The sequence below is a fragment of the Chamaea fasciata genome, unplaced genomic scaffold (assembly GCF_029207755.1).
Source record: "Chamaea fasciata isolate MVZ Bird 193981 ecotype frontalis unplaced genomic scaffold, bChaFas1.0.hap1 SCAF_9, whole genome shotgun sequence".
NCBI lineage: Eukaryota > Metazoa > Chordata > Aves > Passeriformes > Sylviidae > Chamaea > Chamaea fasciata.
Genome location: NW_027094094.1, coordinates 28,345,010 through 28,369,139, shown reverse-complemented (window position 1 = coordinate 28,369,139; position 24,130 = coordinate 28,345,010). Strand labels below are relative to the sequence as shown.

General features: G+C 44.6%; 1 protein-coding gene and 1 long non-coding RNA gene across 3 annotated transcripts in view; one reads left to right on the top strand and one right to left on the bottom strand.

Annotated features, from left to right (window-relative positions):
- CCSER2 (coiled-coil serine rich protein 2) overlaps positions 1 to 24,130 on the top strand; it is a 141,632-nt gene that overhangs the window by 38,646 nt on the left and 78,856 nt on the right. The window contains exon 3 of one of the 2 annotated variants that reach the window (XM_066191633.1): positions 18,276 to 18,605. The exons of the other annotated variant lie outside the window; for it this stretch is intronic. The gene's annotated coding sequence lies outside the window, so the exon portion shown is untranslated. The remainder of the gene's footprint in view (positions 1 to 18,275; positions 18,606 to 24,130) is intronic. 2 annotated transcript variants of the gene reach the window in all.
- Positions 20,527 to 23,844, bottom strand: LOC136293713 (uncharacterized). The gene is made up of 3 exons (XR_010722236.1): positions 23,740 to 23,844; positions 22,521 to 22,692; positions 20,527 to 22,371 (listed from the first exon to the last, which is right to left on the bottom strand). It is a non-coding gene; the product is annotated as an uncharacterized lncRNA (long non-coding RNA).

Here is a 24,130-nt window from a genome sequence, read left to right as displayed (position 1 = left end):
TGATGTAAATGATTAATTAGCTTCAATTAGCCTGGGTTTGTCCTGGATGGCCCAGGCTGGATCTGTACATCCACTCGTGCCATGGTGCTTCCTCAGGGAGCCTTTATTTCCAAACAAAGTTCAGGCAGGATGCATGAAGCATAACTCAAGGTGGGCCAAGAAAAATAATCATGGGAGGTTAGGGATCTATGCCAAAAAGCAGCCTTCCCACAGATAGACTTGAAAAAGGTGGATGTGGAGAGAGGCTGCCCTGCCTGGCCCTTCTCCTACAGCCTTCCCAAATGTGCAAAAGGGGAATGTGCTGGAGGAGCTTAGAAACTGGAGTTGAAAGTCTCTCTGCCTTTATTTTAAGCAGTGAGTCCTATTCTCAGCGAAAGGTGAGCAGAGGGCTCCCAGGGCAGTTCAGACTGCACAGCTCTGTCCACACCCTTGGTTCAGTGTCTGCTTTGGTGCCTCTGGTGCATCCTGTCTGTCTGCCAGCCTTCCCTCCACTCAGTGCCCCACTGCACTGGCCACTTATTTTTCTAGACCCATCTTGTTGAAAGGGCAAAGGGGACAAAAAGAAAAGCCTTGTAGTTTTGTTTCTTCAGAGCCTGGCAGCCAGCTGGCTCTCCACTCCTGAGAGCAGTGCAATGGTGCACCGAGTCTGCCCCTAGCCTTGAGCACTAATCCCCTTTTCCCAGTGACAGCATTGTGCCCATTTTCTGAAAGCTTCTTAGGGCCAGGAGGTAGAAGAGGGCTCAGGCAGGTACCTGCTCTCTCCCAGTCCTCCCAGCTCTTGCACAGGCACCTGGGCAGCCAAGGCTGGTGCCAGGGGCTTGAACAGCACCGCAGGCAACCAGGGTCTGGGCTGCCCTTTGCTGCTGAGCTTGGGCAGGCAGGGAGTGCTGGAGGGCACCTGGATGTGGGCAGGCTGCTCTCAGATGTGGAGATGGGGGAAGGGGCAGGGAGAGATCCATTTTGCTGCGTCAGTCTTGTGTTATTCCTTCCTGTGGGAGGGATGGACGGGAAAGCATTTTGAAGTGTCTTCCCCTGTGCCCTCCCCATTGGGTGGCAGCGCAGCTCCTTCAGGGGATGGGATACCCAAAGCTGCCCCACAGTGCACAGAAATGAGTCCTGGCAGGTCCAGCTTCACTGGAACCCTGGGCCTCACTTCTATGAAGCTTTCACTTAACTCCAGCTGGACATGGAGGACTGAGATGTTGCAGGCACTAGGCAGGGCAGCAGTCACAGGAGAAAAGAGCTTTTTTAGATGTTCCAGTGGTATCATCCTGTTTCTCTTCTAAACACAAAGCTCTCCTAAGCCCTGTTGTCCTAATTTTAATTTCAATTCACTTCATCAGCTTGGTTGGAGGCAGAGTGAAGAGAGGAGTTGGGGTCTTTTTGAATTCCTCAGATTTTTAAGTCAGAGATTCACAGAGGAAACTCCTACCTGAGCCACTGGCATTGCCTGTTACCTCCTGTATTCCACTCTCCCTCCGCTAGCAGCTCATCCTCAGATTAATTCCTGTTGGACCCTGTCTCCCTCTTTGGGGTTCACTGCTGTCCTTGCTATGAGCAGGTCTCTTTGGGGGGTTTTAGCTCCAGCAATACATGTATGAATAAAAAGCCAAAGTACAAGTGAGAGATGGGGTTCATTCTCCACTGTATGCCGTGAGGAATGTGCTGAAGTCGTGTGTCCTTGGGGCCAGGCAGTGTCCCCAGAGCCATGCGCTAAAGGGCCATGTGTGTCACCTGCCAGCCCTGTGCTCACAGATGAGCTGGAGAGAAATGTGGTGTGTTCATGGCCAATCTGGGGGCTCCAAGGGATGTGCTGCAGCAGAAGATCCCTCATGAATCCCTTGCCTGGCACCAGTGGGAGCACTGCAGCCATGAATGAATAAATATGCCTTCTCCAGTAAAAATTTGCTTCCTTAATGGAGATGCAAGGCAAGTCCTCCAACCTTCTCAATGCTTAAAACAAAACCTGCCTGCTTGTTAGCTGTGATTTATTGTTTTTGCTTGGGTCCTACAAATGGAATGGATTCAGAAGGTTAAGCCCAGATGAGCTCACGCTGCTCAGCTGGATGATATTAGGAGTTAATCCCTTTGCGTGGTTCCGTATTCTGTAATACCTCTCAAGCCTGATGATTGCAGCTGTATTTTAAAAGCTTTGTTTTTTAAAGATAATCTGGTGGAAGCGTGAACCTGGTAGAAATAAATATTCTCTTCTTTCCATGGAAATATACAATATTTGTTTCCATATTTAAATTTTCTTTGAACTGGCTTGCAAAACAAATTCAAGATTGACTAGAGCCCTCCAGAGATGAGTGTGAAATTCAAATCTGTGATAAAGATGCAACTGGTAATGTTTCCCACAACTGCTATAAGTAATTAAAGGTCTCCTTCACATGTTTAATGACCATTTTGTTTCGTGGCTACTCAATAACTCTTTCGTTCCCTGTGGTTTGTCTTTGTGCTGCTAGCAGTTAGCAAGGCTGGTTTCTGGGAGCCCATGAACTGCTAGGTGTTTTAAATAGCTCATCAACCAGGTAATTTTGTCACCACCTGGCTGTGAGATAATGAAATGTATGTATGACAAATCTACCCTGTGGACTTAAACTCCAAGCATGTGCTTGTTTGACCCAGGGGTCCCAGCAAGGGTTATTTATTCAATTCCCCTGACAACAGAATGTCTGGGGATTTGCTGCTGATGTGAAATCCTCGTACCAGGTTTTGAGCCATCTATCAAACAGCTGATCCACTCATCCAGGTTAACCTTCTTGTTTCCATCTGTGTCACAGGACTCAGAGGCTGGAAGGTAACAGGAAAATAACAGACTTGCTCTCTTAGAAGACTTGTGGGAACGTTGCAATGCCCTGAGTGTTTGCAGCATGCCTCTGAGCTAAATATCAATTAAAATAAGCTTACTTTTGAAAGAAAGCCAGAGGATTGCTAACTCGGGCTTTCTTTGGAATTCTCATGAGTTTTATTTACAGCTTGTGTTTAAAAAAAAAAAAAAAGTGGTTTGGATAGCTGGCCTTGGTCTGGTCTGTCAGGACTGTGAGGGTACCAAGGAGCTCCCTCTCCTCCCTAACAGTATTTAGTGTATCAGCTGCGGCTCTGAGCTCTTTGTGGGCACAGGCCCAGTGCGAGGAGTTGAACTCTGCAGGCACAAGGCAGTGGGGCAGTTTTCAAGGTCTCTATGATCCATAAATCTGTCAAGCAATTCTGAGGGCCTGCCTTTCAATTTAGGAATCCTTAGGGTTACCAGTGCCAGAAATGAAGCAGAAAGTAACAGAAATGGTGTTTGGAAGGGAACTGACAGAGGAGAAAACAGATGGGAGGGGGGAAAAATCACCTTATTCTTATATCATTCATATGTTTCAATTGGTATTTTTTTCATGTGTTCCCTGGATTCTGTTTCCATTCTTTCCTCTGCTCTCCTTTTCTGCTTCTCACCTGCTTAGATTCAAATACTTGATAGAAAACATTTGTTCCTACTTTTTATCTCCAGAAATGCATAGAAGAGATTAGAGTTTAAAGGCACCCCTGTTCTAGGTTGGAATTTGTGTAACTAAAATAGATTACCAGCATGGAAATTTGGCCAAGACTATATTGGCTCTTCTGCTACTAGAGAATAGTTTGTCTTAGAGTTGGTGAATTTGGCTTGACAGGGCCAAATGGGAGGTTATTGGTGCTGAACATGAGACTTTTGACTTTTTTTTATTATTGGAATTATCTGTAGCCAGAATCCAGTCTCCCAGCACTGTGCACCTCCCTGGGTGGCTGTGTGAAAGCCTTTAGGGAGAAAAAGTGTTGCTGAAAGGTCCCTGCTGCTGTACTTTGTCAAACTTGAGCACTCAGCACAGCAGCTCCTTGTGTCAGACTCGAGCTCTCCTGAGAGAGGCATGGGGGAGATCTCCAGAGATTTCACCTACAGGAGGTGACTTCCCATCCCCTGGGCCTCAGGTAACGCACCTGGAAATGAAAGGCATTGCATTTAAGAGGAGAGAAGCACATCTGGAAAAGGAAACAGAACTTTCTGCCAGCCCGATTTATAGAAATGATGTGTTTGTTCTTTAACAGGAGGGGATTTCCACTGTAAGGTTTAGAGGAAATGTGCTTCAGCATTCTGTGCCAGGGGAAGGTGTCAATTACGAGGTTTTTGAGCTCTTGTTGGTCGCATGTGTGGTTTCTCTTCTGCTCTGAGGTGTGGACCCTCCACTGTAGTATTTCCAAAAGGGAGGAAAGGAATCAACTTGGGGCAATCAAAACAGTAATAGTGGCAGTTCAGGTATACTCTCTGTATTTTTAAGAATGTGAGAAAGCAAGGGTGATAAAAAGGTTCAGAGCTGTAAGTCTGACTCCAACCACCATTTGTTTTGCGGAGTAGTTGAATAGTTTTCTTAACCATATCCTGGGGTGCATCAGGCACAGCATCTCCAGCCGGGCAAGGGAGGGATTGTCCCACTCTGCTCTGCACTGGGGCAGCCTCACCTCGAGTGCTGGGGGCACTTTTTGGCACAACAACATAAGAAGGGTATAAATCTGTTAGAGAGTGTCCGAAGGAGACCACGAGGATGGTGAAGGGCTTGAGGAGAAGCCGTGTGAGGAGTGACTGAGGGCACCTGGTGTGTTCAGCCTGGACAGGAGGAGACTGAGGGGAGACCTCAGTGCCGGCACAACTCCCTGGTGAGGGGAAGAGGAGGGGCAGGCACTGATCTCTGCTCTGTGCTGACAGTGACAGGAGCCGAGGGAATGGCCTCAAGTTGTGCCAGGGGAGGTTGAGGTTGGCTATCAGGAAAAGGTTCTTCCCCCAGAGGGTGTCTGGGCACTGGAACAGGCTCCCCGGGGCAGTGCTCACAGCCCAGAGCCTGACGGAGCTCAAGGAGCATTTGGACAACGCTCCTGGACACACAGTGTGATCCTTGGGGTGTCCTGTGCAGGGCCGGGAGTTGGACCTGGTGATCCTTAAAGGTCCTTTCCAGCTCAGCTTATTCAGTGATCCCACAACCCTGGCTGAATAATGGCTACTTCAAAAGAAATTATGATCCTCTAGTTTGCTGAACTTCAAGTACACCATTGAAACAGTGGACAAAAGCATACTTTGCTTGTGATCATCTGTTGCCAAAATCACTTTTAGGAGCTTATCGAAGTACTAAGCTATTATGGATTAAAGCAATGTCCTGTTCTACATGCAGGTTGAAAGATAAATGATGAAATGCTTTTTAGTTAAATTTCATCACAAAGCTGCATTAACTATGACATACCTCAAGATCTTAAGACCCTTGGTAAATTGCACAATATGCAAGGAACTGGGTTTTTTTTGAGGTTAAGGGAGATGGACATGATAGGATCTCCAAGGAGCTTACAGATCTCAGTGCTTTCCAATGGCAAATTAAACACGGAATCAATAAATGCTATATAATACCAAAGGAAAGAATGAATTAATTTAAACCAGGAGCACTGAAGAGTTGTTAACTGATTAATGAAAGGCTTGGGAAAAGGCTTGAATGTTGCTGTGCATTGCTCAGCAAACTGTGTGGTAGGTCAAAACTAACATATGCAGGACAGAAAAGAGGGCTGGGTGTGTGCCATGGGATGGGAGAGCTCTTACCTGATGCTGCTTTTGGTCCTCAACAGCCTGAGAGGTGCATTAGAAAATGAAACTAACTTATCATATCAGAGAGCAGACAGAGCTTTTTGGGATCATTGCAAAGTTTCCCCAGAGTGTTTGAGCTGTGTGTCACACCCTGGCCTGGGGCAAGCTGGGAATGCACACATTCACCTCAGACTTGTGCTTGTCTATCGTTATTTGACATGACTGTCCATCAGCTTGGCTGCTCCTTGTGAGCCTGCACAGCTTTTCCCTGAAACGGGAGAGAGAATGTGAGGGGAGGGGTCTGCTTTTACCTTCACCCACTCGTGCCGGGGATGGTTATTTCAGGGGCAAGCAGACACTTCTGCACCATCAGCTGGGAGGTTGCACTGGAGCCCTGGACCAGGAGCTGAGCCTGATAAACATTTTGCTCTGCGTGGCTGGTGACTCTCTGATGAGCCAAGCCAGCTGTCCTGGCAGTTTGAATTGACAAGTGAAGTCTGGGATAGAGGGCTTGGACTTCACCTTGATCATACACTTGTGATACATCAGAAGCTGCTGGGTGAGGGGTAACCCTTGTGTCTCCTCACAGTCCCTGTGGATAGAGAGGACTGTCCCTGTCACCCGATCCAAACCCTGGAGAACCTGCAGGGCCGGGGAGGTGCTCCCTGCCTGCTCACGTATCTTCTGGGCTCCTGCTCCAGGAGTACAGCTCGTGGCAAGAAATCTTCATACACAATAGCTACTGAAAATTTCCTCACTTAGAAGGCTTTGCTGTAGAAAGGGGGAAGAAGGGAAGATGAGGTTATGATGTGATTCATGTACATTCTCCTTGGGAAGGAGGAGGAAGGAGCAGAAAAACGCCTCAGGCTTTCACCATTCTTTCCAGGTGACTAAGCAGCAATTTTATTTTTAACAAAAGCTAATGCTGGGCAGGTGAACAGAGCTGATGGTACATCTGAGAGCTCCTGTGTCATTTCCTGCATAGCGAAAATCTGCTTAGGCTCTGGGAGATGCATTGCATTGCTTTGTATTGATTTTCCTCCTGCGGGACGAGCGTGCCTGTGAGCTTTCTCCCCTGTGACAGATTAGGTCATCCCTGCTGAAGGTCACCGATGGCTTTCCAGCATCTTTTTCCTTGCCGGAGGCTGGGGTTTTGGCTTCCCTGTCTGTGCTTGTTTTGGCCAGCAGAGGGTACTAAATGCAAGGTTAATAAAGGGAAAAGTTTTCTCGTGCTGTCAGGCTGGGCTCAAAGTTTAGAATAAAAGCTGTGCTTCTGAAAATGGAGAGGCTTCTAACAGACAAAGCCCAATTAGAAATGCTGATAACCTCAAACTTCCTTTATATGCAAATTTGCTTTGGTTTATGATTAAAACATTTGAATTTAAAAATTGCCAGTTGTGTAAATGAATGCTGGTTTTATTTGGTGTTCCGTTACCAGTGTATGTTGTTTCATGTCCTTGATGGCCTCTTTTGTGGAAATTAATAAATGATAATAAGAAGGCTTTTTGTAAAAATGAAGCTATAAAAGCAGCCATAGTTAATTCACTAGGGGAAAAAAATACTTTAAAGAAGGAGTATTTTAAGTTACTGCTTGAAAGCATCAATCTGAAGTGTTTATCCTGTAAGATTAACATGGAATTTTCACTCACTATTTTTATCCTCTTGCCACTTCACTTCCTCTTGTGTCAGAGCTGGTGTAATCCATCTCGCATTGCCAGATGTTGCCTGTCCTGCGCTGGGAGGGGCCTTAGACCCCCCTGCTCTGCCTCTTTCCAGCCAGGCTTTTTGCACAAGCTTGGACCAGGACCAGGCTCTGCCTTTCCCTGCTCGTGTCTGCCCATTCCTGGGAGCCCAGGCACGGCCTCACCCTGTCAGTCCCTGTTCCAACAAGCAGCTTCCTCGTGGCTGGGAGGAAATGCAGACCAGAGCTGCTGAACCCTGCGAGGACGCTCTGCGTCCCCAGAGCTGATGCAGCCCCCAGCCTGGGTGGCAGCTGGAACATGGTGACACCACTGGGGGCTGGACACAGGGATGCAGGCAGCAGGTCCCCCTGCGTTAGCTCATTCTGTGACATCTCCATGGGTTTTAGCTCCCCCTGCCCCACCACCTCTGCAAAACAAAGGTTAATGCTGTAATATTTCACTGCAAAGTTATGATCTGCATTAATATATATATATATATAAATATGTTATTGCCATTTTGAGCACTTCTCTAGTCTAACCTTGCATTCCCATCTGGGAGTAACTACATGTGGAAGAGTGAAATATAACATTTGCCAGGCAAAAAATCGGGCTTTCAGGATACATTGTTAGAAAAACAGGCAGGAAAGAAATAATGGTGGCATTTTTCAACTTGAATTCTAATATGAGTTTGTATTACGTCTGGGAAATTCTTTCATCTAGCATTAGAAGGGTATTTTTCAGGTATATTTCATATATTTCTGTGTTTATCTTTTTGTCTTCCTGTTTTGTATGCATAATAATATGAATAGTAAAAGTGACAACCTAGTATTTATCAGGAAATGCCATTTAAGGTTGAAATCAAATGGGATTGAAATGGAGAACTGAGGTTCAAATCCCACTTCTCATCTGACTTGTGACACCACCTCCCTATTGGATGTTAACTGTCAAACAAACACTGCCAGCAGCATATGGAGCATGGTAAACCATGGCTCTGTGTGGAGGCATCCTCAGAAATTGGCACAGAGGGGTGGAACAACCCCAGCCCTTTGCTGATTCTGAGCACTCTGCACCTCTCACCCCCTAAACTGCAAAAAAACGTGGAAAGCTACAACCTTTGAAGATTTTGTTTCAGAAAGTGAGAGGTTGTGAAAGAGGTGTTAGGATGGGAGCTGAAACTCGACCTGGACGATGTGAAACGTGTGTCTGCTGGCTGGTAAAAATAAAATGGGAAAGAATGTTCAGAAACCTTCCCATGCTCTCTTCCTGCTTCTCCAATTTCTGCCTGCTCTCCTCTTTAGTGCTGTGGTGTGGCTGCTGTCTGTCCCTGCTGTCTGGAGTCCCTTTCCTCCCAGCCTGGTCCTGGGGCTTGTTTTTTTGCTCTAGTGATTCTCCCCTTGCCACCAAAGCCTCTTGAAACACCAAGAGCTCATATCAAGCACAGCCTCCTCATCCTTCTGGGCCAGTCAGCTGCCTTCAACATCCCTCCCTATGCTCTTCCTCCGCGAGTCTGTCCTTTGCCCTGTCTAGCCCTCTGTCTGCCCTTCAGCAAAGTCTGCTGGAAGGTGGTTCTGGAATGGTCTGAGAGGCTGCTGGCAAGATCGCAGGAGTTTGGATTTCCTCCTTGCACTTTGGCTGCTGGAAATCTTGCCTGCAAAGCCCCAGGTAACCACTGCCTTTTGTGGACACTTCATCCAAGAGAATTAGATTGTTCCCCTTGGCCAGTCCTGCTGGCACCATCTGTGTCCACCTTAGCACAGCTTTGGACCTTTTCCTTTCTCACTGCTGTGGGTACCACCACGTCCTGCTGTGACTCAGGGTGGTGTCTGCTGTGTGTAGACCTCTGTAGATGCCCTAATGTACAAAATGGGCCTTTATTTCACTGGCTGACCCTGAGGGAAAGCTGTAAAGGATGCGGTCCTTCCTTTCCACATGCACTAAACCTCCTGCTCAGACTGTAACCCCTTCACATCTCAGTGCACCATCTTCAGCAAACCTGCCTGCACACTCATGGCAGGCTGAGGGAAGGACTCGGTTTTGATTTAAGTCTGCTTGAAGTTTCCTGCCTTCCCCCCTGCTCTGTTCTAGCACGGGGGATGTTCTTGACCTCTCCTTTGGCTGTTTTTACAGTCCAGTGCCCCTGACCCCTGGGCAGTGAGATGTCAAGCCTTGCTTCTGACTGGCCCCCAACAACTTTCACCTGCCCTTTGGCTATGGCAAAGTTCTCCTTATGTTTGATTTCAGTACAACAAATTTGTTAAATTCCTCTGGGCTTTCCATAAAAAATATTAGCAAAAGTTCTACTGAAAAAAAATCTATGTGAATTTCCACCTGAATCTTTTCCAAACTGTCCTGTGTCTCAACTACAAATGGAGAGGTTTAAGAGTCTGACAGTGCTGGTGGTGTGCTGGGATTGCTGTCTGTCACAATGACCAGTGCTGTTTTATTGGGTTTGCTTTCCCCTGCCACGCCTGTCTTGTTCTCTACTAGATATGGGCCTCTGGCAGACAGAAAGACTTCAGGGTTTCTCTCAGTGTTATATCTCCTTTTAACTGACAGAAAACAAGATTAGTGGACAAAGTGAGCCCCACTGCTATTTCTAAAATGAGAACCTAAACAGAAACTAGAGTTCACCTTTTATAAGCCTAGATTGCCATAACTGCCTTTGCTTGCAGCATAATCTCCCTGGAGAGACTCCATCCAGGTGTGAGCTGGGAAGAGTACCTCCACTGCCAGGGATAGAATTGCCCTACTGTGTTTGAAAGGTGATTAGCCACGTGCAAAGTAAAAGTGGAGTGCCTGCTTTAGAAAACAGCACCATGACGCCACGTTGTGACTCGGAGATCAGATGCTCAGCTGGTGCACAAACCTGCTTCCAGAGGTGGGGCCTGGAGTCCCTGAGGGTGTTTAGGCATCACCTAACAGTACTGCTGTGTTATATACTGAGCTGTGACATAATCCTTACTGATATTACCCCCTTGTACTGCTAGGCTAATTCTTGAACTTTGTAGTTTTATTTGCCTCTTTCAGAGGTTTGTCTGGTGCTGTCTATACAACTCAAATCTTTAAGTGAAGTTTAGGAATGTCAACAATTTTTAGTCCTGTTTTCCCTCAGTTATTTGCACTAAGTGTTCACTTCTGCTCTTGGATGCTCGGCATGCTGAGCAAGTCAGATGGATTTTTCTAATTCCTAGATTTTTTCAAAGCCTTATAGCATTTAAGCCACACGATTCTCTCTAAAATCAGTAAAAGCTGCGTGTCTTCAACTCTGCGTAATTGCCCTGAAAGAGTAACTGTAGCTATTATTTAATACTTCAACAGTATTTTTCTGCCTTTGATTTCTGGGAACAGCTGTAGGTTAATTAAACTATAAACTAAGCTTTCACTGGGTGATTATCATCATTATTTATTCAGAATTAATAAGGCTGGTGAAAACAACTCCTTCTTACGCTGTGACAGAAATTGCTTGTGTGTGTGTGTGCATTCAGCACACAGCACCAGCAGTCTGCCATAAATCCCCACAGCTGCGCCGTTCATCCTCCTGTGCAGCCTAACACAGCCACACACAAAATAAAGATTCATTGCAAACCCCTCCCAAACCAGGGCCCTGCTGCGTGCCCGGGAGGTCAGCAAAGTTCAGCTCCCAACACTGGGAGCTTTCATGTGCCAGGAGCACAGGGGGAGCAGGGAATCGTGTTGTACAGTACCACGTAATCACAGAGAGCCCTGGAACTGATACTGCTGCCCCAGGCTTGGTTTTTTCAGTTTGGGCTAGACTTTACAGCTGGTTTGCTGTCTCAGGAGGAGCTGAAACGTGAAGCAGCCTTGTCCTGCTCACATTAGAATCAAACAGAATGGTGGCCAAGACAGCAATTAGTGAGTTTGCCTCAGATGTGATTTCACATCCTGAGCTCGTGTGAAGAAAAGCACGAGGAGCTGCTTTACTGCGGTGAGGTTTATAGAGCATCGATGCCATGCACTGCGAAACGTTTTTCAGTCTCTTAAAGGGTTTTGCTCTGGTAATTAGAGTAACAAATACCTCGTAACTGCAGTGCACCCAGAAGGAACTCCTGCTCTGAGCAGGTGCCCGTGCCTGCAGTAATGTCTGGAGGAGAGGTTTCATCCATTAACACTGGTCTGAGAATACAAACCCATTTAGCCAGCTGTCAGGGCCTCTGGTTACTTTCAGTTCCCATCTGGACAGATTTGAACCAGTGACATAAAGGTAAGAGGCTTGCTATCCTGTTACAAATCCCCTGAAGCTCCTGTTTCACCAGCTCTCTGTAGTGGGAAAGCTTTTTCTATAATGGCTACCTTCACATCCTGCCTGGATGGGGAGAACTCCCCATCCCTGGCCTTAAAATCCATGCAGCCTCACAACTGAATTACAGTTCCAGACCATCAGTCATGTTTCTAAAAATGTCTGGTTGTCTTGAGCACCCAGGAAGGGATTAGCCCAGAGGCATCTCTTAGTCTAATTGGATAATCACCCTGTGCTGTAAAGGCAGCTAAGAATGTGTCCCCCCCAACCATTTTTCATATTATTTGCATGTACTTGGGTAACGTAATTACCAAAATGCACTGAGTAGCTGTTGATGCTAATTACAAGGCTGCATCTGGAAATACTTCTAACCTCTATTTTTTGCCATGATTTTCTAGTTTGAAAAGAACTATCAGATTTTAAAGCAAGAGATTGCAGCACAGAGAAGAGAATGTGTGAGCAGTCCCTTGGGATTTTGCTATTAAAAGAAGCTTTCACAGTTTAAGCATCAACTTTTGATTGCAAGGCATTATTCAATACTCTGAAATGTCATTCATTCCGCAGATAGCAGAAAGAAAGCCCCTCCAACTGTATTTTCATTTTTCTCACGTAAAATTCCACATCTCGCAAAGTATTTTTTGTATTATTAGGGTAACCTTATTCCTGTGTTGAGGATGTAGTGTCAGGTGCACTGCAGGTTCTGTCCTCTTGAAGTGGAACTTAACACGCCTGTTCATACAGGCCATAACGCCCCATCCCAGTGCCCGCTGTTAAACAGCTCCCTTCATTGGGCAGAAATTGCAATGACTCCACAACAGTCACTTCTACATTTTATTTCTTTTCCGTACACCTCCCTAGGGAGCTTCAAGATTTGGGTATCCAATAAACAATCTCATTTAACAAAAACCAGAAAGCAATTTATGGGAGACGTGGCATATGACGATGTAAATTATATTTAGAAAACATTTTTCTAATGTACAAGAAGATTTTCTTTAGCATAAAGGGATGGGAATTGTTCTGGACGCTTTTTGTTTTGCAGGTGGAATATTTTGCCTATTTCTTTTAACAGGTGAGTGTTAGAAGTAATATTCTGCATTTTATTTTGCTGGTATAATGCTTAAGACTGTAAAATAACTTAGGCTGGAGTTTTAGTAGCTTCTGCAGTATCAAGGCACCGTCATTTTCCATCAGACCCTAAATCTGGTGCTGTTGATGTGAGGCTTCTGTGGAGGAAGCCCCATTGCAGCCATTCTTTGATTCCTTGTGCTGTGTCCCACAGCTCCTGCCCAGGGAGCACACGCTGGGATAAGCTGGCAGGTCAGGCCCCCTTCTGCCAGCCCCCAGCACAGACCCTGGGCACTCTCAGCATGTTCAGGAGAGGAAGCCATGCAAGTTCTGGTGATGTTTATGTAGCTAGAGGCATTTCAGGGAGGAAAAAATCACTTTCCCCTGAAGGGACAGTACAGCGTTTTTACAGGGTTAAACCCCACGGGCCTGGATTTAGCTTGGAGAAAAGAGGGAGCAGCTCCTGTTTATGCCATGCAGCTGCTGAAATGAGCACATTGCTGGCTGGAGGCAGCAGCACAGCTGCTCCAAGTAGCTTATTGAATCTGAAGCTTTGCTGTTTACTGCTGCCCTCTTATTTCTTCTTAAAACATAGACAAAAAAAATTATGTTTGTTCTTACAGAATAAATACCTATTCCACTCTTTCTCTAGGAAAAAAAAAAATTTGCTCGCTTCTGAAAAGCAACACAGGAAGTTAAATAGTAAGCTGGAAGATTTATCCCAGTTTTCCAGAGCCTGCACTGAGCAATCACCATCTGTATAGGGAGAGGTCAGGCCCTATTCTTTGCCTTCAGGGTAGGGAGGGCACACTCAGACACTCACTTCACACAGCTCCCCACACCACACTTACTGCTTCCACAACAGCATCCAGAACCCCCACAAAACCATCCAGAACACCAACAACCTCATCCAGAACCCCCAAAACCTCATCCAGAACCTCAAGAACACCATCCAGCCCTGGGCTCTGAGGATGCTTGGGCAGAGCCAGCAGGGAGAGCAGGCCCACCAGAGGGACCCAGTTCAGGTCAGCACTGGCCCTTAGGAACGGGGCTCCTTTTTTTCTGTTCCATACCTTAGGCTAGAGTTGTTGCTTTTTTAAATTTTTTTTAATTTTTTTTTAACGGCTCCCTGTCCCTGATCTCATAGGAGGTAGTAGAGGATTTTGGGAGAACATGGAAAGCCTGGAGCTGTAATTTAAGCACCGAGTGAGCGTCTCTGAGGCCAGGCTTGGGCAGGCAGGGGGGAAGATGCAGGAGGGAGGGTGGAAGTCAGCACATTGAATTGCTGCTCTTCACCCCCTCAGAGCACACAAGGAGCAGAGCAGATGCTGAGAGCCCCCAAGCTGGTTCCAGTTTGTAGTGGCCGTGCAGAATCTGGATTAAGACCAGGTTTGTTAAAACAACTTCAAAGCACAAAGGTTTTACAGAGCAACCTCTTTTCCCTGCTCCTTTCCCCGTGTGGAGCCTGGAGAATTGGGAGCTCACGTGCTGGTTTTTCACAGCCTTTGATACATGTGCATCAAATGCTGTAGTGCTGGTCAGTGCTTCATAGGCCTGTAAGAAAAAAGGAAATAAAATATTTCAATTATCTATAAAACTCAGAATAATTAAGTCCCATGCTGCTGAGGCAATATAAAAATAAAAAAAAAATGTTGACAGTCACCCTTATGTTGTTTATTTTAAAATGTGAAATTATTAAGTGGAGCATACCAGTTGGTAAAATTATTTTGTTACAGCTATCTGTGTGCAATGTGAAGTCAAATCAAAACAACTGGCTACTAAGGAGCCAGGAACAAAACAGTTCCTGTATGAGCTTATGAAAAGAGCCAGTAATTTAAATTTTAGATATGAGCTGGAAACATCATAAAAAATAAATGGAGCAGTATAGAGTGAGTAATTGCAATCATACTGTAACTTTATCTAAAATTAAGGAGCCATTTAAATATCTTTCTAGAGAACACCCCATTCTTTTGTAGAAATAAGGTTTCAACAATAGAAATACTTTAATGAAAGCCCTTATTTCAAAATTGAAATTAATTACTGAACTGCATAAAAGGACTTAAATGATTGAATTAATACAGTAGAAAATTTATAATGTTAATTCAAATTTAAATTGACTGTGAGAAAAAAAATCCTCTTCAAAGTTACTGCTTCAATGGGAATCTTCCATTGACTTCAGAAGGTCTGGGTAGGGCTTTGACTGTAGCAGAGCTGGAAGGAAGGACTGAAAAGAGCCAAGCAGTGAAGGAGTTCCATCAGTGTGCAGGTCCCAGAGAGCAGGTTCCCTGGAGGTGATGTGGGAATGGGTCCCTGCTGTTGTTCTCCCCGTGCAGGAGCTGCATCAGCAGCTCTGCAAGGCTCCCAGCACAAGGGCTCTGCACTGAGCCCCACAGCAGCTTCCAGCTCAGGGAATTGGGGTTAATCACCTGGGCTGGAAGGGGATTGACTGGAAGCCTGTACAGCAGCAGGTATAAATTACAGGCCTTAGCAGTGTCAGGAGAGGCTTGGATTGAGCAGAGACTTGGCAGGCACTGAGCTGCTCTGGGTCCAAGTGGCCTGACCCCAGGGCTTCCCCAGCTCCTGTGGGGCAAAAGCTCCTGTGGTAGCTGGGGCTGTTTAGCCTGGAGAAAAGGAGACTCAGAGGTGACCTTATCGCTCTCTACAGCTCCCTGAAAGGTGGCTGTGCTCAGGTGGGGGTTGGTCTCTTTCTCCAGGCAGCACTGACAGAAGGAGAGAACACAGCCTTAAGCTGTGCCAAGGGAAATAGAGGTTGGATATTGGGAAAAAGTTTTTTACAGAAAGGGTGATCAAGTCCTGGAATAGTCTGCCCAGGGAGGTGGGTGGTGGAGTCACCATCCCTGGATGTGTTTAAAAACAGACTGGATGTGGCACTCAGTGCCATGGTTTAGTTGAGGTCTTAGGGCTGGGTTGGACTCAACGATCTTGAATTCTCTTCCGACCCAGTGATTCTGTGACCTCTGTGAAAAGCACCCTCAACTGTGAAGTGTCCAGCAAGTGTAGCCCAGGTTGTGTCCCCACTGCTGCAGGTGCAGTGTCTGTCTCGGGATATGCAGATTATAGGAGCTCTTTGGTGCTCTAATGTCTCTGAGTGCCAAGGATTTATACATCCTATCATCCCTCCGTACAGAAACCCCATCACAGCCCCAGGTATTGATGCAGCTTATCTGTCAGTTGAGGAAAAAAAATCTCTGTCCTTGAGGTGCTTGTGACTGGAATAGAAAGATGACTCATCCAGAAACCTCCAAAACCTGCACATCCCACCAGTGCCCCATGTTTGTAGGGCAGTCTGTAAAAATGTCCTGCACTGATTTCTGCTCTTTGGGGTCAGGGTGGTCATTAAAGACTGCTCTCTGTATACAAGAGGGAAGGGCTTGGATGCAGTGGGGAGTAGGAATCTCCCATCCCAGGGTACTGCCATGAGCAGGCCTTTGAGCTGGGTCAGGTAGATGGACATACCAACTGCTGGAGCATGTGGCAAAGGTACTTTAAACTTTTTTTACTCAGCTAATTAAAAAATGGCTATGCTGTTCATTTAGCATTTCTGGGGTAGAACTCACATGATCTACTTCAGGCTATTGTACAGCCTGAGACAGTTACAAGAGGAAGAAAATGCCTATTCTGAATAGAAAAAGCTCCTAAACTGGAATTACTGCATCACCATTTAGATCTGGTAATTTAGCTGCAAATATTATTGCAGTAACTCAGGAGCAGACGCACAGCGTGCTCTGTTCATGTGCTAACTGCTGAAACTTTTTTCCTTTCCTCCTCGAATTCTGTCTCCCCTTTTGTTTAGGCTGGGTGTAGGTGTTTGGCTATTTTCAAACACCTCCCATGAGCTGTCATACACATGAAAGAGTTAACCCTGCGGTGTGTTCCTCACACATTGTGTAGCCAGGCTTAAACTAATGAAGGGTGCTTTGGGGAACTAGAGGGAGCTTTAATCTGCTTTGTAGCCCAGGGTGAGGCAGCACTAATGCTCTGCTCTCCTCCAGCCCTGCACGGTGCCCTTGGGAAGTGACCTCTGGGAGGCTGAGTGCCTTCACAGGGTAACAATGCACTCAGTATACACACAGCTCCCGAGGCTGCTGGGCAGAAAACTGCCCTCCTTGCTCTTTCTTTGGATGGTCAGGAGGGAGCTTGAGCATCCACTGCGCTCCTCCTGAACGTGGTGTCTCAGGAAGGACAGCCCCCACAGCCAGATGAAGCAAGTAACGCATGTAGTACTCTGGAGTGGCTAGGGTCAGGCTTCTAGCACAGGCAGCCTGTTTCTCTGCTGGCTCAGAAGCTCCCAGACTGATAAAAAAATGCCTCAAACAAAAAACTGAGTGACCCTCATGCAGCTGGCCAGGTCCCTGGAAGACAGCTGTGACCTTTCCCTTCTGCAGCCAGCCTTGTGAGCGCTCCTATTTGAGACCACAGAGATTTTAGGATGCCACAGGGTAAAGGCTTTGCAGAAATGACTGTTATTACTGTTCTGATTGTTGTTATTACTGCCGTAATTATGATGATGGTAAGAGCCCAAAGCCCAAGGGATTAGCCCATTGATCCAATTTGAGGTAGCTTCTCGAATTTTCATGCTATTTACATACAATGGACAAAAGAGAAAGAAAGAAAAGCTGGTTTATGAAATTGGATCAGGCAGTGTTTGAGCTGAGTGCATTCCAGCCTGCAGCCAGTAGAGCTGTTACAAACTGGGCTGGGGGGGAGCTTTGATTAATCTTTTATCAATGTCCTGTAGCTGTTGTCTCTCGTATTAAACAGAAGGAAAATTCTGTAGCACTTGAAAGTTAAACTTCTGTGTGGCAAACATTTTGTTGATGCAGAATTTGCTGGATGCCCTTATACAGGTCCACTAATAAGCACATTAAAATGTATTTTGGATAGCTGTGTAGAGTGCTCAGATACCAGAAAAATTCCTCTTGGATCCCTTGGGGTGCAAGTCCCTCCTTCTGCAGTGTCATCCTGTGGTGCATCGTTCTGCTGTATCACTGCAGACAAATCAATTCCCTGGCCCATTCCATTAACCCCTGTGGCTCTGGGACCTGGTGCTTCCTTAGCACATGGAGAAGCTTTTCCTGTTCTTTTGAAGAGGAGCTCCCTGCCAAGGACAGAATGTACCGATGGAGAACAACACACAGGCAGCACTGCAGAGCTTGACTTGGTGCACTTAAACTCTGTTTTCACATTCATAAGCAAATACTACTGTAAATAATAGTTTAGACCCTCCATAAACATTCATTACCGTGGCCTGGAAAGAAAAGTTTGTGCTCTGCACTTTAATATGCTGTTATGATAATTGAAAAGTGTGAAAACAAAGCGTCTTACTGGAATTGACATTGTGGGAAACATCAGGACTATTCCTGAAGCTGATGGGAGGTAAAAGCTTTTGCAGTGTAAGTGTGCCCTTGGGTTTGCTGCCAAAATGTTTGTCCACGCTCCTACTGGAAGTAACTACTAACACTTTCATCTCCACAGTATTCTATAGTGCTTCCTTTCTGAGATTATATATCAAACTGCCTGGAAATTAGTGGGGAAGGAACTGGGATAGGATTTCTTGCTTTTGCAGGAAGGTTTTCCTGATCTTATTTGTTAAGTAAAGCTTTGGTTTTGCGAGGGATTTCAGCAAGTGTCCATGGGTGTGTTCCACTATTCTTTGTTTTCATAGGCTCCTTTGAAATCTGTAGCTCAGTGGCTTTAGATAAAACTTGGAGCAACTCCTGTTACTGCCATTCTAACACCAGGAAGACAGACCCTGAAAACTCTCCCAGTTCTGCTTGGGCAGCTTGAAACTGTCTATTATGCAAATCTGTACCTCCAGACAGCGCTGAATTTGTCCTGTTTCATCACCGGTGCCAGAATATTTGCCAGGAGCCACCTGAAGCTTTTTCTCCAGAGTGACTGGCTGAATTGGATTTACTCCATGCTATCTGGCATTGCTGACAAGCACCCCATTGACTGAAAAGTGTTTAGTGATTACAAGCTCCACATTAATAAGGTAATGCAAAAATATTAAGTTAGTATCTATGTCTCTGTCAAGGTGAAACAGAAATATTATTAGCATATGTTGTCATTGATGAACAAGGGAAAATAATACGTGTAATAATAGCAATAACAGTTATGGTGAAATAACTCATTACTATTTTTCAAATAAGGGCTTGGGTGGGCCCCTCATCTCCAGCCTTGGTCAACCCATCAGAGAAACCCAGATTCTGGGTTTTATTTGTTTTGTTTTTGGGTGGGTTTTTTTGGTTTGGTTTTTTTGGGGTTTGTTTTTGGTTTGTTTGTTTGTTTGGGGAGTTTTTTCGTGAGTTTTTTTAGGTTTGTTTCTTTGTTTTAGAGGGTACAGTGTTGCAGCTCTCTGTATGAATTTGTCCCAGTTGTGGTATCACATAGTCAATGTGTAAAGTAGTTCAGCCCTACATAAAATGTTGATTTTATGTAGATGTTTGAGAAGTATAAATACATGATGTACAAGAACAACGAGATTTCCATTAAATGATTAACTAACTATAGGTCAAGTTTTATTTCAAGTCTTATGATAATTATTCTGTGAACATGAATGTATTTCCTTACAGTACAGTTAATAGAATTGGATTCTATTACAAGTAATAGTTAAGCACAGCTTTTGAATTTTAAAATCTCAGAGAAGCCAAGAAATGAAAAAGTGAAACACAGTATTCAAGTCCCAGGCAAAGCCCACTGTTCAGTTCAGAGAAGCACAGAATATCCTGAGCTGGAATGGAACCACAAGGACCATCAAGTCCAACTCCTGGCCCTGCACAGGAGAGGCCCAAGAGTCACACCCTATGCCTTAGACCAGTGTACAAACCCTTCCTGAGCTCTGGCTGCTTGCTGCAGTTGTGTAAGAAGCCAAGAGGCATCAGCAAATCCTGTCCTGAGGTTGTATCAGAGCTGGCAGTTGCCATCTATTCCTTTGCTAACTCCAGATTAGAAAGATTAAAAAGAAAACAATATACCAAGCTGTTAGAAAGCAACTTGTTCTTTTCATAATTAATACTAATGGGACATTGGTGTTCCTGCTGCCATTGGGCTTGTGGGATCCAGGAGAGCCTCAGGCCAGATGGACAGCACTTATCTAATATCCCTCTCTATAAAAAGGCATCCCTGGTGCATCCCTTCTGGAGAACTTGGTATGGAGTCTGTCACTACAGAATTCCAGTTGTTCATCGCTCTGGTCCTGACAAAATATCTGGGGGTTGTAGCTGCATCTCTGTTTTATTGGCAGATCACCAACTGCCAGTGGAGAAATCCAGAAACAAGCCTTTTGTTCTTCATGTTCCAGAACCAAATATCTAGACCTGGAAATCAAATTTGAGTTTCTTGCCAAGATCTAGCAGGACTGAGTTGGTTGGAAAACATCTCACCTGTCAATATGATTGTTCCTAATCCCTTCCCTTGGGCAATGGTAGATGTGATTCATTTAGGGTGGATTGTGATGAGCTTGGAAAGCTAGCAGCATCTCTTTTCACTCTTGAGCTGCACATAAAGTCAGGCCAGCTGTGTTTTAGCCAAAAGAACGTAACAATTCAATCAATCCACCCTCTCAGCCACCAGTGTAATTGCAGGCCAGTGCAGAGCAGCCAGTCTTGAGACTTCAGATCTTCCTGCCAGCATAACTAGGCTGTGTTGTCACAGAACACCCTCATGAGGAAAGAGAATATTCCCGTGAAGGTCTTGTGAGGCTGATCAAAGCAGATTTTTTCTGCCACTGCTGATATGCACAAGTAAGCAACTTTTCTGCAGCTCTGCTGCACTGTTGTAACTCATTCAGACACCTGGGATCTTCTCTGAATTAATGGATAAGGATTTTTTTTTTCTGAGTGAATGGATAATGTAAAAGATAAGGACTATTTCTAAATTTTCCCAATCTATAAATAATTTTCCCAGTTCAAGTTGCCTCTGTGCTCCACTACAGCTGCTGTGCAGTTTTACAGTTTTACTAATGGGGGAAAATCTAAAAGCATCATTTAGGAAGGTACCTTCTTTACCATCCTTTCAGGAGGCAAATGCATGGCCAGTGGTTTGGGTTCAAGAAATGTGGCCATGGTCTCCAGATTCCCTAAAGCTCTCTCATTGTGGCTGCTGATTATGCTCTATTGCAAAAAAAATGGGGATGTGCAGATCTCTTCCAGAAAAATGCAGCCTCCTGCACTGTAGTCAATGCAGATACCAAATACACAACAGTTTCCAGAAAATTTTTTAATCCATTTGGTTAAGTCATGAGCCTTTTTCATTATAGAAAGAAGCAGCAAGTTGTACATGAAAGCAAGAAGAAAAGCATGAAGGGAAAACATGTAAGGCAATAAAGTACATTGAATATGCAGAATTAGAGGGGGGAAATACAGCAAATCTTTTCTCCCCCAAAATGTAGACCTGTGAGAACTGTTTTTAAACCAGATGCAGTGTTAGTAATCTGACTGCTGTTGTCCTCTTTATCCTGCAAAATGCTTCCTCTCATTCATGGCAGAATGAACTGGAATCAGTAGTTAAATCCTCTTTAAATAAGCAGCAGTTTCCAAATTGTTTTTGAGCTTAACACATGGCACGTGGGCCTTCCACAGCTTTCCTCCCTGGAAGGCGTCTTTGGTAGGATAAAATGAACTATTCCAGCAGCGTTCCAGGACATCATTGCACTGTGAGGGCTCCGACCATCACTGTGTAAGAGCCGCCAGGAGCACATCTGTTCCTTGCTGGGGTAACCTGATGCTCACACATCTCTGATCTAACCCGGGTGTCAAAGCTGGGAGAATCCAGCTGTAATGTATGAATTGAGTGAAGTTTGAAGTTTGGGGTTAGATGGGCTGCAGCTGTTGGGTGCCCTTCACCTCTCTCCTTCACACAGGACCATCAATTCTCAGTTGAAGAACAGCGGCCATGCTTTTGTATTTCCTGTTCAGCTTCGCAGACTGTTAAAGGTTCTCAAGGGAATGACCTTACAAACCCTCTAGTAATAAAATCCTGCAGAAAAATCGCAGCTCAACGCAGGATAACTGCTCCATTTGCATCCCAATACAAGGAGCAGCACTTGTGATCGCTGGCTTTGGGGCCACGGTGAATTCTTTTGGTTCTGAGCAGCGAAATGGCCGAGGATATGCACAGCAAGGCAGATGGGATTGATTTATTAGAGTTCAGCAGGTTATCATTGCTGTAGGAATAGGTAATGACAGATACTCTAATTAGCAAAAAGGACTCAGTGCTTAGGGTAAATTACAGGCTAGAGCTGATTTCACCCCAATCAGTACAAATGAGGGTACAGTGCTCCATCATGCCGACAGCACCAATGGCATCAGGGTTCAAAAGCCATCTGTTCCTTCCAGCCTTTTAAAAAAACTGTGCTCAAGGGTGTTTCTAGGACTGTGGTGTTTCAAACTTCAGTCTGTCACACAAATGGGAGTGAGCTGGGCTTCTGCAGGGCAATCATTTTAATACTCATTCAGGTCATTGTAATGTTTGAGTAGATTTTAGCTCAGAATTATCATAAATGCATTAGCTGGCCACTTTACCTAAGTATTATTTCATATTCACTTGCAAGTGATAGATAGAACCAACAGTTCATTTAGATGAAAACACCAGTCTTCATTGCTCAGACTCATGGATTGATTTGGGTGCTCTTGAGCCTGAACACGTATTGCCATAGTAGCTTCCCCTCTGATCTCATATTTCTGATCATTTTTGCAAGTCAAAGGGCGGAAAAAGAGTGCTTCAGCCATTTCAAAGGCGATGATAACTTCGGGGAATAACTGCAAGGGAATGGAGAAGAGAATGGAGGCTTTTCACATCAACTAGAGCAGATGCAGAAAGGGGGTAGGAATGTTTAAACCAGCTGGGTAAATAAGTCCAAGGGTTCACAACAAACCTGAGAAAACAGGGTATTTCAAGTTTTACTCACCTCTGCATTCAGCCCCTTCCCAGCTTTCAGGGGACAGTGCCCTGTTGCACTCTGAGCTCTTGGCAGGACTAAAGCAGCCTGGGTTCGTTTGTGCCTGGCTGTGGAGGACATGGAATCAGGGATATGATGAACAACTGTCACCAGGTACTCCCAGCTGGAGTCCCATGGGGTCCTGAAAAAATGAAAGCAAGGAATTGTTGCAGTGGCTTTTGCAAGGCAACCTTGGAGTGTTTCACTTGTATGAAAATTAGCAGTCAAGGTCTTGGTGATAATCAGAGACTTTGTGTTTAAGTATTCCACTTATGGATTAAGTCTTTAATTGCTAATGAAAGTTATTTAGGGAGAACATATGTTGAAAAGTCTGACTTAAACTCACTGTAAATTATTTGATAATGAAAACCTACTGCCATATAAGCTGAAATATGGGGTTTTTTTGGGATCTGTATGCTATTTTGGAGTATCAGGGATTTTAGAAGAGGTATATATTATTATCCATATCCCGCTTCTGTTAAAAATGGAAAAATAAATCACTTATGGAATGCTTTTTCATACAATCCAAATGAGGAAGAAAATTTCTTGGATAATGTATCATATGACTTAGCAGAATGTTAAATAATGCTAATAGAATATTGCTAATTAAACCTTGTATGTGGGAATATAATATTTAATTGAGAATAACAATAAATGTTTAAAGAATAAGAATTAATATCCTTTCTTTTAAATACAAGCTTGTAATTTTTGTACTTTTTGGCTTAAGAAACCTAACAGAAATGCAAATAAGTAAAAATACAATCTTCATTAAAGAAGGGGCAAGGTCCAGAATATAAACTGAGAAATACTTGCTTATTCTGTGCAAGAGAAACCTCACACTGGTACAACACTTGTGTGATTTTGATTCCATAAATAGGGAAATAACCTTGGAGTAAGCTTTCCGTATTAAAGCAGCTTTTTTCAGTTGATAAATACTGGCAAAAAGTCCTATGAAAAATGCAGCTTTAAATGAAATAATATATAGCAATGGATAATGTAGCCAACTTTAAAGTACATTGTAAAAACAGTTTGGGAAGACAGACTTTTTTTTTTTCCCCTTTTATTTTTTTTCCTATGTAATTCTACACTGTTCATCATTTTTTTTCCTAAAAGAATTTGTTTAAGTGGAGTTTAGATTCCCTACTCCACTTAGTTCAGTTGTTTAAATTTATGGATTGCTGATGCTTACCTCTGGTAGAGAGGTCTCTCTTCCTCGGTCAATTATTTTTCACACCCTTGGATCCTGCTCTGCCTAGGCAGCTGTACAGGAACTCTTAAGCGTCTCCAAATGGTGCTACAGTTTGACCTGGATCCCTTCCAGTGAGGGAAAAAAATTAAATTCACCTAGTTCTGTTTACTGCAGCTGTATCCAAGGTCAAAATGCTCAAGAGAAAGGATGTTTCAGTCACAGCCACGGTTTAAAAAAAGATCAGAAATAAATAACACAATCCTGTGTTTAGTAACTGTTTAAACCCCACTGGCTTACAGGGATGTGGAGGACTGAAAGTCTGGTGGGGCAGTGGCAGGTTTCCCCTTGGCTGCTTGATTTCACTCCTCCAAGTGTCACTTCTAACCTGCAG